General features: G+C 37.9%; 1 protein-coding gene across 4 annotated transcripts in view; it reads left to right on the top strand.

Moving 5' to 3' along the window:
• Window positions 1-17694, top strand: part of CHRM3 (cholinergic receptor muscarinic 3) — a 286298-nt gene that overhangs the window by 84167 nt on the left and 184437 nt on the right. For 3 of the 4 annotated variants that reach the window (XM_054195956.1, XM_054195961.1, XM_054195957.1), the window contains exon 2: window positions 4097-4209. The exons of the other annotated variant lie outside the window; for it this stretch is intronic. The gene's annotated coding sequence lies outside the window, so the exon portion shown is untranslated. The remainder of the gene's footprint in view (window positions 1-4096; window positions 4210-17694) is intronic. 4 annotated transcript variants of the gene reach the window in all.

Genomic DNA, 17694 nt, shown 5'->3' with positions numbered 1-17694 from the left:
ACCGCTGTTTTTCATGTGGTTGTATGTGCGACTGTAATTTCAGCCAGGTGTTTTGTGTCCAGCAGTCAAGTCACAAATAAACTTTTACTGTCTACCTGCTCCACTTAAGTGCCGGGAACAGATCAAGACTCTGGCTACAATGAGTATATTTTTAGATGCTTGCGTTCTCAGCTGTTTTGTAACTTTCACTAATATTTCGTAGCTACCTTAAAAGGCCTCTATATTGTGAATACTACCTTATTTGGCTTTGTGTGTACTCAAAAAAAAAAAGTATAACCATGGTAATCCTTGCAAGGTTTATTTTTCTTCCATATTCCTAAAGTATTTGAAAACAGCAAGTCTTTTTATGGTTTTTAATTTTCTGGGCAGTGAAAATACCACAGGAAGACCAAAACTCATATTGTTTTGGCTCTGCAGATGTCGTCTTGAAGTATGAAGGTGGTCAGCAGAATGTGCAAATGCCATTTCCAGCTTTTAGCAATCAACGTAGGTTGCTAAAGCATCCTTAACAGCAGCTTGGGAATCTAGTCCTGCAAGATAAAGCACTCAGTCCTATGATTGAATGGTGGTCAGGGGCTTCTGTTAAAATGTTTTAGTAAATTTGCACCTCACAGCAGTAAGTCAATTCTCTTACATTTGAGACACTGTGGTTGATCATACTGCGATTGATCATAACTAGTCCATTGACATAAAAAATAGAGTGCGTTTACTTGTTATGACAGCGCAATTATTTAAACAAAGGTGTAGTTATTCAGAAGTTATAACGTGACTACAGCAGTTATCTGTGCGCATCGATGGCTTTCTGCGTTCTGCAGCTTCTCACACTGCAAAGAAGAATATGTGAAGTTTGTGAAAATTTTGGGGAAGGTACTGCTTTAGTGGAAAGGGGAACGTGTGCTCATATAAAGAAGACTTTTGGAGTTCTCACATTAATTTTGTATCTTTTAAAGGAAAGAGCTAGGAGAGTGGAAAATTGTCTCTTCCCAGCGTTTTTTAAAAAAAAAACAAACAAACTCAAACCTTAAAGTGTTTTTCTAGTTTTGTTGTTATTGTTTGGGGTTTTTTTTGGGCTGTGTGTTTTTTTCTTGATCCTGTATTAACCTGGAAGGAAGTAGTTCAATAAAGTCTAAACCTGTTCAAGGAGTAATGTAGGAGGAAAACTAATTATCTGATTACCCACCACACTGTTTTGGCATGGCCAGGCTGATGCCCTTTCGTAAGTGGAGAGCTGCAAATGATTAAAAGAAAGTAATTTGAATAAAATAACAAATAGATCACTTTAAGTTATGGGGAGAGCTTATCATAAAGATATTGTTTCTTGCAGACTTTGAGGGGGAAAAAAAAGAGAATATCCTGTAAAAGACCCCAAATAACCATATCAAATCTGTTCCACATTTTTCTTGTTTTATTTGAATTTAATTTTGTCTTTAGAAAGCCTTAAATGTTAGAAGTTTGTACTGCATAATATATTGACATAGCAAAGCTGTGAACTTGCAATACTGTGTTAAAATACTAACGTGTTAATATAAATACTGTCTTCACTGATAAACTATTTCTCAAAGTAAGGATGCAGTTTGATGTGCGTTTCAGTAGTAGCAGTGGCAGGTTTATCTTCTCCTCTCTGTGCCTACTCCTGCACTCCCTCATCCATTACATGAGCATTGTGGGTTTTGTAGCCAAGCGTTGAACTGAGTGGGGAAAACAGACCTGCCTTTAAAAAAAAATAGTAAGTTTTTTGCAAGTTCTTTTTGAGTTGGGCCAATTTCTCACTCGTGTTTCCTTGTGCTGAGAAGACAGTAGGGATGCGAGAAGCAGCAGCAATAAGTAGCCTGGTGTAGGATCTGCTTAAAGTTCCTGATTGTCTGAACAAAGCCTGACTATCCTTGAAAACAGGTATTTTTGTCCTTTGAAGCTGCATTAGAAAATGAGTACAGAAAAGTACTTAGAAGAACACGCACATCAAAAACTATTGTATGTGAGTAGAATGCCTTTTCCTAAGCATATTTGTTTGACTTTCATGCAGGTCTCCACCATGATAAAATTAGGACAATTAAGAATTTATTTCCCTTGTAAAATGAATCTGGATAAGAGTTGGTTATAGTAGATTTGTGTGATGACATTTTCTACCCATCCAATTTTCATAAATTTACGTATCACTTGTCTGAGCCTGTAATTAAGCATTTCTAATGGGTTTTTCGAAGAGAAAGGGAGACCAGAAAGGTTAAATGTTTGGAAGGGTCATGTAGCTGCCCTTAAGCTATTAAACAGAATTTAGATGTAGAATTTCAGCACAAGCTGACAGAAGAAATGTGTGATTGATGCTGACAAAAATATTCTGTGGGAAATGTTCAGAAAATGATATTCATTTTACCTAAACTTTTCTCATTAAAGTAAATCAATTCCCTAGCTTTTGAGATGAGTATGTTTCTATGGAAAATGTAAAAACCACTTCAGAGAGATCTTTGAAATCCTATTCTATATCTGATGAAAAGCATGTTTTGGAACCCCGCACTTCAATAAAAGAGGAACCACCGTTCTGGGATCACACTTTCACTTCAGTCTTGACTTTCTTTTAATCTAAGATTTGACATTAAATGTAACTGAAATAAAAAGCCTCTTTTGAGAGGAAATGTTTAAATCTGAAACTATTGTAATGGGATGCTTCAAGAGTGGTAGGACTCTCCCATCCTTTTTTGCTTTGAGCAAAAAAGCCTCAAAAAACAAATAGCAGAAAAAAACCCCAACCCCCCCAAAAAACCCGAACAAACCCAAATTTGTCAAATTTTCAGTTTGAGCCAGTGTTTTAGTTTAAGTGGCTGCACTGTCTGTGAATCTGGAGGAACCATGAAAGAATGGTTCCGTAAAAAATTTTTTTTCAAGAATCTGTACTGAGGATTTATTGGGAGAAAATGACATTGCTGAAAATTGGTGACGTTATGTGTCATTCAGTGAAACTCTATCGGCTTTTACCTCAGTGCTACATGACCACTTGGCCTGGACTCCCTCTTGCCTTTCTACCCATTGGATGTGTTTAAAAATGCAACTTTGAGATCGGACCCTCAAATGAGCTTTGTATGATTCTGGCCTTCACGTTTAGTGAAATAGAAACAAGGAGGTAGTAGCAATACATTGCTGTCGATGGGATGATGGATGTTTGTTGTGGTTTAATCCCAGCCAGCAACTAGGACCATGCAGCCACTTGCTCACTCCCCGCCACCTCCAAGTAGGGTAAGGAGAAGTGGGAGAAAAGGAGGGGGAAAGAAAAAAAACACTTTGTGGGTTGAGATAAAGACAGTTTCATAGAACAGTAATGGAAAAGGAAAATAATGGCAAAAGAATATACAAAATAAAATGATACAACACAAGTCGCTCTCACCACCTGATGATCAGTTGCCCAGCCTGTCTCAAGCAGTGATTGTGGATATCTGCCCCGCGGCCAACCTTCATTTAGATCCTGAGCATGACGTCTGTGGTGTGGAATATTCCTTGGGCCAGCTTGTTCTGTCTATGCTCACTCTCAGCTTCTATGGGAAGCTGAAAAAGTCCTTGACGAATGTAAGCATTACTTAGCAACGACTAAAAAAAAAAAGTGTTATCAGCATCCCTCTCATACCAAGTCCAAAACACAGCAGCCACTAGAACAAAAATGAATTCTGTCCCAGCTGAAACCAGGACAGTGTTCCTTGTTCTGCGAGCGCTCCTAACCCAAATTAAGCAGCCTACCTTGTATTAGAGGTGTTGGCATTGTCAGCCGCCTGCCGACGCGTCTGCCCGGCTGCCCGCTCACATCTTCCCTGTCATGCACCTTTGTAGTTAATTTTAGTGTGTGGATTTTATGCTTTGGTGGAAAGCTCATGGTGATGTCCTGCATAAAAGAAACAAAAATGAAAATAAAATATCACTTGAAAATGTAGTTTTGAGTAAAATGCTGATGCATAAAACTATCAGCATTAAACAACAATGAATAAAAGGTCCGCATCTTGAAAAGTCAGCTGAAAGCCAAAAAAACTGTGAAAGAACTGCAAATCAAGTATCTATCTATCACTGTTTCAATGTCTGATTATCTTTTGTATGTTTTGTTTTTGCTTTTTTTAAGATCTTGATGGTTATGGCAAAAGCTTTCATCAGCGTATGGTATAATGGGCTACCTGTTGGATGATTTACAGTCATCTGAAACATGATATATACTTCTCCTCTTCCTTGTCCATGGTAAGTTTTGTTCCTGTATGTACCTATTAAATACTCGACTTCAGAGAAGGAACTAAAACTTTGCAGAGATCTGCATTGGATATCATTTTCATTGTTTTCATATGGTGTAGCTTACGGTTGTCAATTTATGGACTATATAAAAAACAGCTCTTAAGCTACTTGAGGATGTTTTAAAGACTTAACTTCAAAAAATTACCATACTTTTTTTTTTTCTCTCTCTTTTGGATGATTTTGGAGCTGTGCAAAGATCCTGATACACAGCTTGAAATATGATCTTTCCCTTCAGCTTGACAGCATCTTCACCTCCACGTGAAGTATCTTACGTCAAATTAGATTCCAGCAAAATGTTCTTTTTGGTATCACACATGCCACAATGTATTTAATAACAAAATAACTGTAACCGTGTTACAAATATAACTCAAAACAGGGGAAAAAAGTAAATTGGAGAAAATATTTAGAAAGAAGAGTTTTTGGTTTTATTTTTATACTACTTCTATGTCTTGTGCCTACAGTTAATCTGATTATAGTATCCGTGAGCAATGTTAAGTATTGTATAAACAATAATATTAAAAGCAAGGCTTCTCATAGTATAACTGAGCTATCACTTCTGATTTACAGTGTCCAGACATGCAATAATGAGATCCAAAGCACTAGTTGTTCATTTGACTAAACGCATTGACAAACCAAATTTGGGCATCCAAATGTTCCACTGACTGCTCTTTAACACACCAGAAATAGCAGCCCAGTCTCCTGTCCAAATATCAGGTTAAGCATTTGAGGTTAAAATCCTCACTGTCTTGTTCTTCTCCTTTTTCAGGATTTTGACATGGCTCTTATGGCTGAATTTTATTTGTGAACGCTACTGCATTTTCTGGAATAGTTGCCTAGCCATCGTTAAAATCTGTCTGCAAATGTCTATTACCTTTTGTCTAGGGTTCAAATTAGAAAAGATATGATATGCCAGCATGAAAGGTATCTTTCCGTTTTTATTCCTGTTCCGGATTCCAGAGTCCTTAGAGGTACGCAGAAGTAGTGAGAAAAGCAGATGCAAGCATTGAAAAGAAGAGCCAAATTAATGGCACTAGTCAAAGCCGTTCTTACAATATGCTTAAGTACTGTAATGAACTAAGACAGAGGCAACAGAGTTTCCAGAGGTGTGTTTGCACTTGATAATGGAAAGACGTGTTTAAATAGCCCATATAAATGGATAGATGTATTTACCAGAAAAACTGGTTACTGTTATTTTTGGTCGAAGTAGGTATTTGCCCAGTGAAATAGACAGACATATAGCACATCTTTTTCATCCTTTGGAGGATGTCTTCTACTTGCCCCTCTGTTACCAATTTGAGCTGGTTTTGCTTTTCAAATGATACGTCTCCCAGGTACTAACCATACAACTCTGAAACCAGGGAGCCAGATAAATAGCAAAGAAAACAGCAACTCACTTGTTTCTGCTGGCAAATTATTGAGGAAAAAAAAAGGAAAAAAAGATATTGTTTGATAGGTTATCTAGCACCTGTTGATTCTGCAAGGCAGTTCCCCGGGTATTCATTGAGTTCTGCATTGTTCCCTTAGCAGGCTTTTTATTTGCCGAATTAGCTGATTTGCTTCAAAGACTTGACCTTTTCTTTTCTCCTCTTCCTTATCAGCAATGTGCCATACATTTCTGAGCCTGTTTTTGCATCCTGAATGTGCACTGATTCCTGATGAAATCAGGGCTTTGTGACAGGTCTGGTGGAAGAACTAACTTCTTTAAACAGAAAAGGATGTCTGTCCCGTATGTGTAAGCACTGAAGGATTTTGTCACCTTTTCCAGAGGTCTGCTATACCACATTTTACTGCAATTATGCTCTGTGTCTACCAGCCTCAGAACAGAATCCAGTCCACAGTGTGTCCTTTGGGGCCAAATTATTAAATTGTTTAATAAATGCAGTTTTGCATTGCCGTGCCAATTAAAAAAAACACCACTGCTTGCTTTGGCAGTCCTCTTTGTCAGAATTGTTCCCCTTTGCAGTCAAACTCTTCAAGCAAAGAGGATGTCTGTGTGAGGGGGCATCTTCATGCCCCCCTCACTATTGTATCCACTCAAGACTCATGTAGGCTCTCAAAAGGCCAGTGAGTTACCCCACCGCTTCTTCCTAACCAGATTAAAGCTAAGTTGGACATCAGTAGGTAAACTGAATGTCACGACACGTGATGTGGAACCTAGAGTATTTTCTGCCCTTACTACGGTAGCTTGCAGAATGATATCTGGAGGCTAAATAATCCCCACTTGCCAAATTCAAACCCTACAAGAGAAGAAACAATACTCAAAATGGTAACATACATTTTGGATCTGTAAAATAAAAATGATAATGATAATAGTTCCAGTTTGTTCTCAAGTCCTACACTCCATTAGCTAGACCAGGGAAACCTACTATAGAAAGATATGTTAAGATGATACGTTGGGCTTTTAGAGGAGATGTTGGGATATGAGAAGAACTTACATGAAAGGAAAATGGAAGGAGTACTGGAAATGCAAAGTTGTACATCAGCCTGTAGTTATTGAGTGTCTTCTACTCTGCATTGGACGAGCTGATGTTAACTTTGGCAGTTTTTTGTGGCTGGGAAGCAGTCAACTCCACTGAGATAAAAACAAACAAACAAAAGTAAACAACAACAACAATAAAAAGTGGGAAATCTTAACTGTCTCCTATTTGGGAAACTTCATATGGTATTTTAATATTGAATGGATTCTTTTAAAGATACTGAATATTCAAAGTCAGCACAGGATGAGAAAGATGCAATAAGGGGCAGAAGCCAGGTGCTGTTTAGGAGATACTTATGATAACTGAAAAGAGTATATATAAAACATTAGAGGTCAGGACATCTACAAACAAGGTAAGTTGTACAGACCTTACGTTAAGTTATAAGAATAATGAAGGAATTTTTAGTATGTAATTGCATTAACTTACTTGGAAGGTACACTGAAAATAAGTCTAGGAAGCTCAATAAAAAAAATGTAGTAGGTATCCCAAAGTCCTAGTACTTACCAGCTGTATTTTTTGTGTTACGTAGTACAGACAACCACTTCATAGAATCATAGAATGTGTTGGGTTGTAAGGGACCTTTAAAGGTCATCTAGTCCAACCCCCTGCAGTAAGCAGGGACATCTTTAACTAGATCAGGTTGCTCAGAGCCTCATCAAGCCTGACCTTGAATGTCTCCAGGGATGGGGGCACATCGTGGGAACTTGTGGGGACAATATCATCAACTGTTAGGCCGTGTTACAGCCCTATTCCCTGACTTTAAAAAAAAAAAAAAAAAAAAAAAAAAAAGACAACAGGAAGAAAACATGGAGAAAGTCTAGCCCTGGGTCTCAATTTCTCAACTCAAAACAATCTGTCAAAAACCATATACTGAAACCTCCTATACCAACACTAAATAATGGGAAGGTTGCGTTTTGGATGTTTCTGCTTCTGAACTCATTTCAGCTTCTCTGTGCTAATGGCTCAGCACAGTTCACTGATGGCGTTGTAACTGAAGTGCTGCATTTTAACTGTAAATCCTCATTAATAAGTATTCAAACCAATCATTTTTTGTTCTTTCCATTGCTTTCTCCTTATTGTGGAAATTCAGGGTTCCCTAGACTGCCACCGATTTTTCTTAGACTGTTGCTCTGCCAGAGTTCTCACAGATGTATTCAGTGAATCTGTGTCCATCCCGTGTCCACCTGCTATACTGGCTGTCCGAACACATCACAGGTTTCATTTGGACACCAGAATAAAGGGTATAGCAGATACACTTGAGAGAATCAAAATGAAGCATATATTACGGAAGTAATCCATTGGAAGTAATCACAATACTGCTGAGGTATATCCTGAGATATCCTGAGGTGTCTGCAGCTAATAAACAGAAACAAAGGAATCACTTTGTCTTGAAAATTTCTGGTTTGGGTGAATTTAAGATAGGTTTTTAATGCTGCCTTGGTACATTCAAATAAAGTAAGAACTCTGCTTTTCCCTTTTACTTCCATTTCCACACACTTCTGTGTACTTCATTTTCAAGCTGATACTGTGATCCAAAAGGACTACACTATGTCAAGAGCCTTGAATAAATTATGCCACGGAAGCTTCAAAAGCTACAGAGAAACTAGCCTCAAAACTAGGTATTGGTTAAAAGAAGGCTCAGTAACCTAAGAGGCATTGGTGCTGATGTGCTTGTCTACCAATGATTTTCTATTAGTAGGGAATTTTGACTAATGATTCTTTATCAGCATGTCCCGATAGATGCGCTAGTCAATGGATTGGTGCATCATTTTATTTCCTTTTAAAGAGTGTCCTAATGTGGGTTTGATAAGATTTGGCTTTAAATGAACTTCTGCAAGCAATTTCTTTATCTGAGTGGAGACAGGAGAATATTGTCACTTTCTATAGGTTTGAATTTGTGTATAGTTTTCTTCTGAATTCATAAATTATTTGTGCTAACTAACTACTTCTGTGAGCTTTTTGCATTTAAAAAAAACAATAATGAGTAAAGATGCTCGGATTGAGAAGAGGCTCTGTGGTAACATTACTGCTGTGTTTCAGTTCTATACTCTTTAACTGCACCAGGTTCTTAAAGAAAGTGCTGGGTTTAAAGCACCAGCGAACTTGCTTGAAAATATATTCCATGAATTAATATTTAATTTTTATCCTTTCTACTGTGCTACCACAAAAAAGCAATAGCAGACATTTTCTACAAAAGACTAAGGGCTTGCCAGTTTTATTACGGTAACAAAAGCCACATGCAAATACTAGTAAACTCATTATTTGTTTTTGTTCTTAGAAGGTTTTTTTCTCATTAACAATTAGTGATGTAAGAATATACTGTGAGTGCTTCAGATCTGTTTGGTTTTATTTATTCTCCTGCTATGAAGGTAAAGTTTCCAATGGAGAATCAAGATGCAGTATGGAACTATCCAACCCGTTATCAGTTTGATAGAGGAGGATCCTGCAAAGCTGGAAGGGTTTAAATGGTGTGAGATCTAGGAGGGCCATATTGGTGATCGGCTGCCTTTGGCGCCCTAGCAGCACCAGCTCCTCCCCTCAAAGCCAGACCTTGTTGAGCTGCAGGAAATCAGTGCAACTAACTCAGTGAGAGATCTTTTTGAAGGGAGAGGTGGCTTTTTTTTAAATAATCCGTAGTTGAGTTGATTTTACCCATTTGTGTTCTCACACTGCCATGCTCACAGCACTGAAATACGTGTCCGGGTGATCTGGCCAGCATCACTTGTGTGCAAGTCTGAAGGCCAGGAGATGCCAGCCATTGCATCCTCACCACCTCTCTTGGGTTCCTCTTGGTTGGTGGCGACAAATGAATTTGGGGAAGCTCTTCTATATGACACAGGACCCAACAGTTGCTATGATTTGATCGTTTATCTCAGAGTTTTCGTTACTTCAGCCTCTGTAAGCACCAGAATAATCTGCTTGCCCAGGGCTTATGTGTTCTCCTTTCATGTTTCTCTGGGCGGTCAGGCGTAGGTACCTGGCATCACCATGTGTGGCGTTGCCTCTCCTGCCTGCCTACCCTTCTGACCTGCACAGCAGCCTGGTTTACAATGTAATTAATTACACAGTTTTAATTCTGGATAGTAGCTTGAGAAAATATGCTAAATGCTTACTATGAAAATTTAGGACTTTAAAGTTACCTCGGATTAAGCATACAAAAAATGTGCCTAGAAAATGGAACTTTGGTTCTTTTTAAGAAAAACTAAATTTTTCCCTCTCCTGTTTGGTGGATATTGACTGCTGGAATCAAATGGCTTCCCATATCCCTGAGAAGCCTTGAGTTTGATAACTCCCGGAGTTTCTCACAGAAACTATTCAATAGGGACTTCTGGAAAAAAAAAGTATGCTGCTTAGAGCAATCAGTAATTTTTTCTTTATTCTTTCATAGTAAGCAGGCAGAGTTCCTTTCTGAATGCTTATTATTTTGGAGCTTTTGGAGGCTTATGTTACATAAATATATATGTTGGAACTAGATTTTCATATGAGCACAACTCTGAAATAAACAAGATAATATTGATATATTTAAAAGCTATGTGGCCCCAACTGTGGGAGAGGAAAGCAGACCTTTGATAATCAGAGTAAATAATGTTTTTTTTTTTATAGAAAAAGCAGTTTTAAAAAGAGTTAATTGCTTCCCCCCCCTCAATTGTCTAAACAATTAGAATACTCATAAATATTTATAAAACCTAGGGGTGTGTTGGCTGTAAGGCCCTTGGGAGGTCTTCTCCCACTCCAGGCGGGACCCTCGCCCACCCAGATGTGGGCAGTCGTGGCTCTTGCCCTTGGGGGGGGTGGCTGCCCATCTCCTTCCACTCCTGGTCCCTACTCACACCGGCGGTTATTCTGTGCCACAAACCCACCTTGGCACCTGGGGAACGTCATAAGGTGTCTGTCGGCCCAAACCTGAAGCGTATAAAGGTCATTCCAGCTACAGGCTCCGCCATCAGCCATATCAGCTGTCTTCCTCATTTACTGTCAGTTGTGTATTTGCCAATGGGACATCTTTGGTAACCAGCAGGTCACTGATGAAACTGCTGAACAATACAGGACACCAAAATTTACTTTTACAATGAGGTATGGATTTGTTTTTCATTTTATTTTTAATTATTTTCAACATACCAGTGTTACCATATAATTTACCTAATAGCAAAGGACTGTTATAAGTCCATGTGCCCAAATTAAGCATAATCGTTTTAAGACTCATTCAAAAAGTAGCTTCGCAAAGGACAACGTAGAAAAACAGGTAAGAGTCACTGCAGTTCTGTGACTTCCAACTCATCAAACTGCATACATTATCTATATCTCCTCTACCTTTGATTATTCTCTTAGCCAGCATCAGTAATAGAAGAAATGGGGAAAAGGGGAAACTGGTAGAAAAGACATAGCTTCTGAAAAGCAATTTACATTTCTTAGCTCAGGGAAACAAAATCCAGGCTTTTGAAAGGACTAATGAAGTGCTTGAGAAGGGGAAGAATAAAATTCATGGGTTTAATTTTGTTAATGCCTGTTACAGCAGGCATCCACAGTTTAGTTCTGCATTCATTGCTTTTAGATGAGCTTTATATTAAATCTGAGTAAATTTATTCAGAAATTTTTTCAGAAATTTAAACAAGACCTTTTTTTTCCCCTTTACTGTTGTCAATAAAAGCATCTAAATACTGGCAATTTGTTAGCTTGGAGAGAACTATCTCACTGAGATCAGAACTGTTGCTAGAAAACTAGATCTGTGCAGATTTTTACAAGTAGATCAGCCATACGTTCTGATAGAATAACTACTATTTGTGGGTAACGTTCATCTTTTCAGGTTCTCTGGTTACACTGAAAGGCTATTGGATACCCGTCTTTAGCAGGGAATTAAGAAAGTTGGAGTAAACCAGCATAAAATCCTCTAAACTTTAAGGAGCGTCTTTTGTGGAGTTGCTTTTGACAAAAGCAACTTTAATATCCTTCTCTCTTAAGTTTTATGTCTGCTTTTCATAAAACTATGTAACACTTCCCCTTATCAGCTTTCCTCTCGTTTTATTTCCCTCTGTGTTATACTGTTTTCTACGGCTTTACGTTGTCTTTTTACTGTGTTTTATGTGAGTTGAATGCATTTACAGGGGTTTGTAGCAACTTATTTGTGCTATAAATTTCTATGGGTATGTGTTTCTCTTGGCAAATTTTAATTTTTCTGCTAAATTATTTGCTTAAATGCTGCAATGAATAGAATTGTTATCAAAAGTAGTTCTTTGCCATGCCAATATTAAGAAATAATAGTTTAAATTCATTAGAATACTGATTTTGAATAATTGGTACCGCTGGCTTAGTGAGACATTATTCTAAGCAGCAACATATGCTGTAATAGCTCAGCGTTAATTTTTGGTATATCATTAACTGATGTCTTTTTTTTTGTGTAGTGTGTATATATAAGTATATAGACATGCACATATATAAAAAGTTTAAGTAATCAAGACACTTTAAAAAATAAGTTGTTTGGGGAAAAAAAAAAAAAGAGGATCATCCTCTTGTGAGAGATGAGCAAACTTGGAAAGTTAATTTCTTTCCTTTAAAATAAAACCTATACTAATTTTTTTTTTTAATTGCATGCTTTATCTGTGTTCTGAATCCATTAGTGTGCATCTCTTATTACACAGATTTTTACAATAAAGGTAGGATTCATCTGGTGTCTCGCTGTTTTCAATGGAGAGAGGCAGGCAACTCCAGAAGGCAATTCCTCTTTTACACCTATCTTAGATACTTATCTTAGAAGGGGATATATTACCCTCTGGAGTTGGCTGCGCATGCAGTATTGTTATTTCTTATTTTACAAACAGACCAAGATAAGCATGAACAGCTCAATGCTTCCTATAGTTCTTTTTATTTTGTTGGAGCTTAACAATTGTATCTCGGGTGCGACCGCACTTGTTCAAGTGGATTCTACATTTTCAGTACACAAAGGCTCTCACAAAATGATAGAAACTTTCAGGCTAGAAGATACAGTACTTTAACCACTGTTATTATGTGGCACAATAAAAGAAAAGTCTTCAATTATGCTGCTAGTATTTAATCCAAATCACTGGTGTTCTTTGGATCTTTTGTTTGTCTGGTGGTTCGACGTTCATGGAAGTGACACATGTGCCCTGTTGTATTCTACCTGATGTCGTTTTATGTATAAGCAGAATGTTAAATTTATTAAAACTAGGAGTTTGTTTGTTTAAAAAAAAAATAAAAATCAGGAGAAGGGAGACATTTTGAACCATTTTCTACTTTTTCTATTTGTGACTGAAAAAGAGTCATGTATATCAATAATACTCATCTAACAAGATTATTTGACCAGTTTGTGCAATATAATTTCTCTTATATTGAATCCCGTGTCACCTCTATTCTAGAAAATCATAGTTATTATTTTATTGTTGTTTTTTTACTGTTTTCTGTTTTGGATAAGCTCGTGCTGCTTGTTGCCTTTCATGGTGGCTATAATAACTGAAGTAATAAAAATCTGTGTTAGATTCTTTCGCCTTACACAGCATCAACTATAAAAATACAGTGATGCTTTGGTGTAGTGTCAAACTAGTCTTGCCTATGTTTACTCACTACTGTAGCTTTTATCTAAATACTTTTTAGTTCTAGTGTCTTTGCCATGTCCTCTCTTTGGCAAGGGCTTTACTGGTTTAACATATTTGCTCATCTGTAGTTTTTCCATAGATTAGACAGTCTTCGTTTCCTCTCCTAAGTGAAATGGGTGTTGTGGTGCTCTGTTAAATAGTCAGTGTTTCATCACAGCAGTGCAGGCATTTTAGTGGTGTAGAAATTATATCCCATTGGAGAATATATAGCTTTATTCAGGACTTAGTACGGTCCAAGTTTCATCTTCAGCCAAGTGAAGTTAATGGCTTGACTCTGCGTTATACAAGACCTTCTTGTATAGTGCTAATTAATCAATGCCATGCATTAAAGCTGAAACCTTTTGGATAAGAAATAGCAGCAAGGTTTCAACCATTTGTACTAATAAAAGAAAATATGCCATTGGGGTTATCCTGACCAGATTTCAGCTTGTATTACAGCCTGCGTAATAACCTTCTTACTACTTTCAATGACATAGTCTGCCATTCTTTAATGCTTCCTCTAAGCTGTTTTGTCGCTTGGCACAGTTGAGCAGCTGCTCTGTTCCCTCCTCCAGGTGGCTTTGCTTCAAATGCGTGGAAAAAAATGATTCCACTTGGAAACAGGTAACACCACAGTAACATATAAGAGGCATTTAAAATATTTCATGGTCCACTTTTTCCTGCCTGAATGATTGCTGATATTTTGGCTTTACCGCATTAGAAGAAGGAAAGAGCATTTTTCATGTTAGGAAAATCATTTAATTGCTTTATAGGCTGCCCAGCTATATCAAAGAGTGGCTGAAAGCTTATGAGAGGGGATTTGTGGGTGTGATTATACTCAGGGGAGAGGAAGGAAGCAAGGGATCTGCCAGAAAGTGGTGAATCCTGTGAGAATTGAGGCATCAAACAACCTTTCCAACAAGAGCCTGAAGCAACACATTAGCATCTACAGCAGGTGATACCAATGAGTCTGAAAAGCTCTGATTAAATGAATGCAGGTGTTGGTGTTAGGAAATCAGATCTCTAAAGAGTAGTGCTAGTTCCTATCAAGGGATTGTTCTTGCCAAAAGAAGTTTGGAGGTAATTTAAATTGCAGTGCAACTCGACTTTGTGTTGACTCCAAGCAAGGTCATAAAACAGTCATGTGCATGTTTTAGTCAGCTATGGAGCAGGAATACTCTTAGATTTCTTTTGTTTGGAAAATTTACATACTTGAGCTGATTCAAGCACAAGCTCACCATATTTGTTAAAGATCTAGTACAGTTTTTTAAAACCAGAAGAACTAGATCCTACCTGAGGAGAAACGACTCAAAATAGATTTCTTCTTTTTTTTTTTTATGAGAAGTTTGCCAGTTCTCTGCCCTGTGCACAATAAGGAATAAGAGTTCTTTCAAATAAATCAATAAATAGAAACATTGGAGTATATGTACAGGGCACTATTTAAATCCTTTTTCAAGTATATTAACATTGCGAATAAGCAAAAAAAAAAAAAGAAAAAAGTGTTCTTGCAAGATTTAGGAACTTCTTGCCCACTGTATTTGGGTGTAACCTAGTTGGACAAGACAGACAGAGAACCTTTGGCCATTTTTAAAAGGATGTGTCTTTGGGAAGGGGTGACTTAATTTCTGTGTTTAGAATGGACACGGTGACTCCACGTGGGGAAATGTTGCCCAGTGCTCCTCCCAGCCTTTTGTGGATGACACAGATGAGAGAAAGGAGTTTGTAACTGATGCTATCCATGGGAGAGCTGCATGCATCCTCTGACGCTACGCATGTATATAATCCTGAGCCATTTATAAGATAAGGGCTAATTCAGCTGTTCCTGAAGAGTCATTGTTATTTCAGAGGATAAATAGTGCTGTCATATTATCATCACTTCACTGAGTATTATGAGATTGCTAACATTGATTTTTCCCTCTATTTGGTTAAAGAAAGCTATAAACCTTGCTTGTAAACTGTGTTTTGCGCAGCTGCTTTTATACCACGTTTCTGTGAGCTGTATCATTATTGACAGAGTTTTTGATTATGTTTGACTTTTACTTTTGCTCCCAGTGTTCTGTGAACTTTGGATTGAATTAATGATTATAAGGTGTCTGATTACTGATAAGTTCCTAAGTATTTGAAGGACTGAAATAAAGCTCTTTGCCTCTCCCCTCCCTTTCCTTAAATTAGCCATGTAGGAGAAGAAAGCCAAAACAAGACACCAATATTCATGCACAAAGAAATTTGTCATAATCTGGTTATGCTGTTGTCTAAGAATGCTTTAATTTGTCGAAGGTATGCGATACAATGCATTTAAAAAGCTGCCCGCGCTTAGTCTGCACTAAATTATTGGCATAATTGGACACTTCTCAAATTTGATGGGGTATATAACTATATTGTCTTTTCAAATCCTTTAATTTATCCTTAAGTTTTCAGTTTCCTGATGTGATAGTTGAAAAATCACTAAGTGGAGAAACGTTTTTGCGTTGGCATGATTGGCTGTCCCAGCCAGGAACAGCACTGAACTGCCAGACTTGAGAAGGGCTGGTTCCACACTGAAGCTGAACGTTCTTCTTTCCCTCCCCTGTGTCTGATGCCCATGCAGCATAGATGTCACTAATTTCTAGTAATGTTTTGTCTGTCTGTTCTTGGGAACTGGGAAATTCCACGAGGTTTTTGAAAAATGAGGTTTTTCTAAGTTTCCCAAACTCATGTTAATGTTTTCCAGCATCCCAATATAAGATTAATTTCTGGGATTACTCCCCGCCCCCCCCCCCCCCCCAAAATCCATGCTGCTTTTCCGATAAATTAATTTTAAAACTATGTTGTTTTTCCCAAAGGGGAGTTTTGTGTTATGCCAATTAAAAACAATAAACCATCACCTTCTCCCCCGCAATTAATATGGACAGTGATTCCAGTGTAACTAACCCATTATCTGTGACTAGCTGTTACAGCATGGGTCTTCATGTACCACAGTTTATGTGAGGAATCTTATGCTTATTTCTTAAGCATAAGAAATAAGTGCTTAAAAATTCCTCTACTGTGGCAAACGGCTTTTGCTCCCGAAAGTATGAGCATCTATTGGCTGTAACTCACCTCATTTCTGCAGAGATCGGGCTCCCCTGACTCAGCTGAGAGGACGGTGGTTGCTGTCCCCCGGCACAAGCTCAATAGGAAAAACCTGTCGCTGCTTCAGAGGGTCTCGAGGTGGAGGAAAATGAAAGGGACAGGCATTCGGGGAAACAAAGGCAAGGATAAAACAAGGCTGGCCATCTCGAAACTGTAGTTTTACAGCAGCAGTTAACATTGAGGTTTCAAAGGAAAGCTTCATGGCAGAGTGTCATTTTATGGCTTTGGGACTTGCCACTGTTGAGATGTGAAATAGTATAGTTAGGAAAATTATTTACAAGTTAGAGAAGCAGACTTTTTCAGGAGGTTACTTCACTTCTGTGATATCCCCAGAAAGTTTTTCAAAACTCTTTTGCAGTCTCTTAAAGTTCTGCAGATCCCTGGGATCTAGGGAAAACATATGTCTCATGGCCTACTATGATGCGTGATAAACTAGCGTTATGTCTATGTTTTCACTGGCGTTGTGGGGCGGCTTCTCTACGTACAAAGTATATGAATAAATTAAAATCCATAATCCAGAAAAAGAATAGGTGAGGTTAATTTAAGACTTCTATGAGACGGTGGGAAAAGACCAGCAAGTCAGTTTAGTAGCTAGTTTGTGTGCTCATACACATATTGGAGGTATAAAGAAAATAAGCAGAAATCAGGAATAATGGTGGGGAGGGAAAGTGGAGGGACGCTGCAAAAAGAGAGGAAAAAGTGCATATGTAGTTTGAAATAAAATATCTTTTGTTTGGAAGTTGGAAAGTTTCAGCTGTTCAAGGCATTCTGCTACTTGCCTCTCAGGGTGGTAGTGCTTCTTTGGAAATCTCTTGCTTAGAAAGTAGGTCAAGCATCTTCTGTCACCGGTGTGTTTTGTTTAGGAGGGAAAGGGCAAAATGAAAATAATTTACTAGCAATGCTTGAGAGCTGTCATCATCTACTCCTTGTCAGAGTGCAGATGACAGTAAGTGGCGTGTTAGGGTACAAGTTAAATTAGCAGTATTAATTAGCTGTCTGACCTCTCTGTTTATTGTTTTTCCTGCTGTGAGTCTTTTCTAAACACATCTTGTTGGTCACACAAAATATAATCAAAGCAGTTGACTCTGCTGTATGTATACTTATCTCTGTTTTATGATCTACTTGTTCAGTTGTGCAAAACTGCTCTGATTAAGTGATTGGTTAATCTGGCCCAAAGTGGTGGTGGTTGTGTCAACTTTTTTGAGCTTCAGCATGGAGATTTTATCATTCAAATTAATTTGAAAAGTAAAAGGTATGTG

This window comes from Rissa tridactyla, chromosome 3 (genome assembly GCF_028500815.1).
Source record: "Rissa tridactyla isolate bRisTri1 chromosome 3, bRisTri1.patW.cur.20221130, whole genome shotgun sequence".
NCBI classification, from domain to species: domain Eukaryota; kingdom Metazoa; phylum Chordata; class Aves; order Charadriiformes; family Laridae; genus Rissa; species Rissa tridactyla.
The sequence above is the reverse complement of the archived record's forward strand: the minus strand, read 5'-3'. Positions and strand labels throughout refer to the sequence as shown.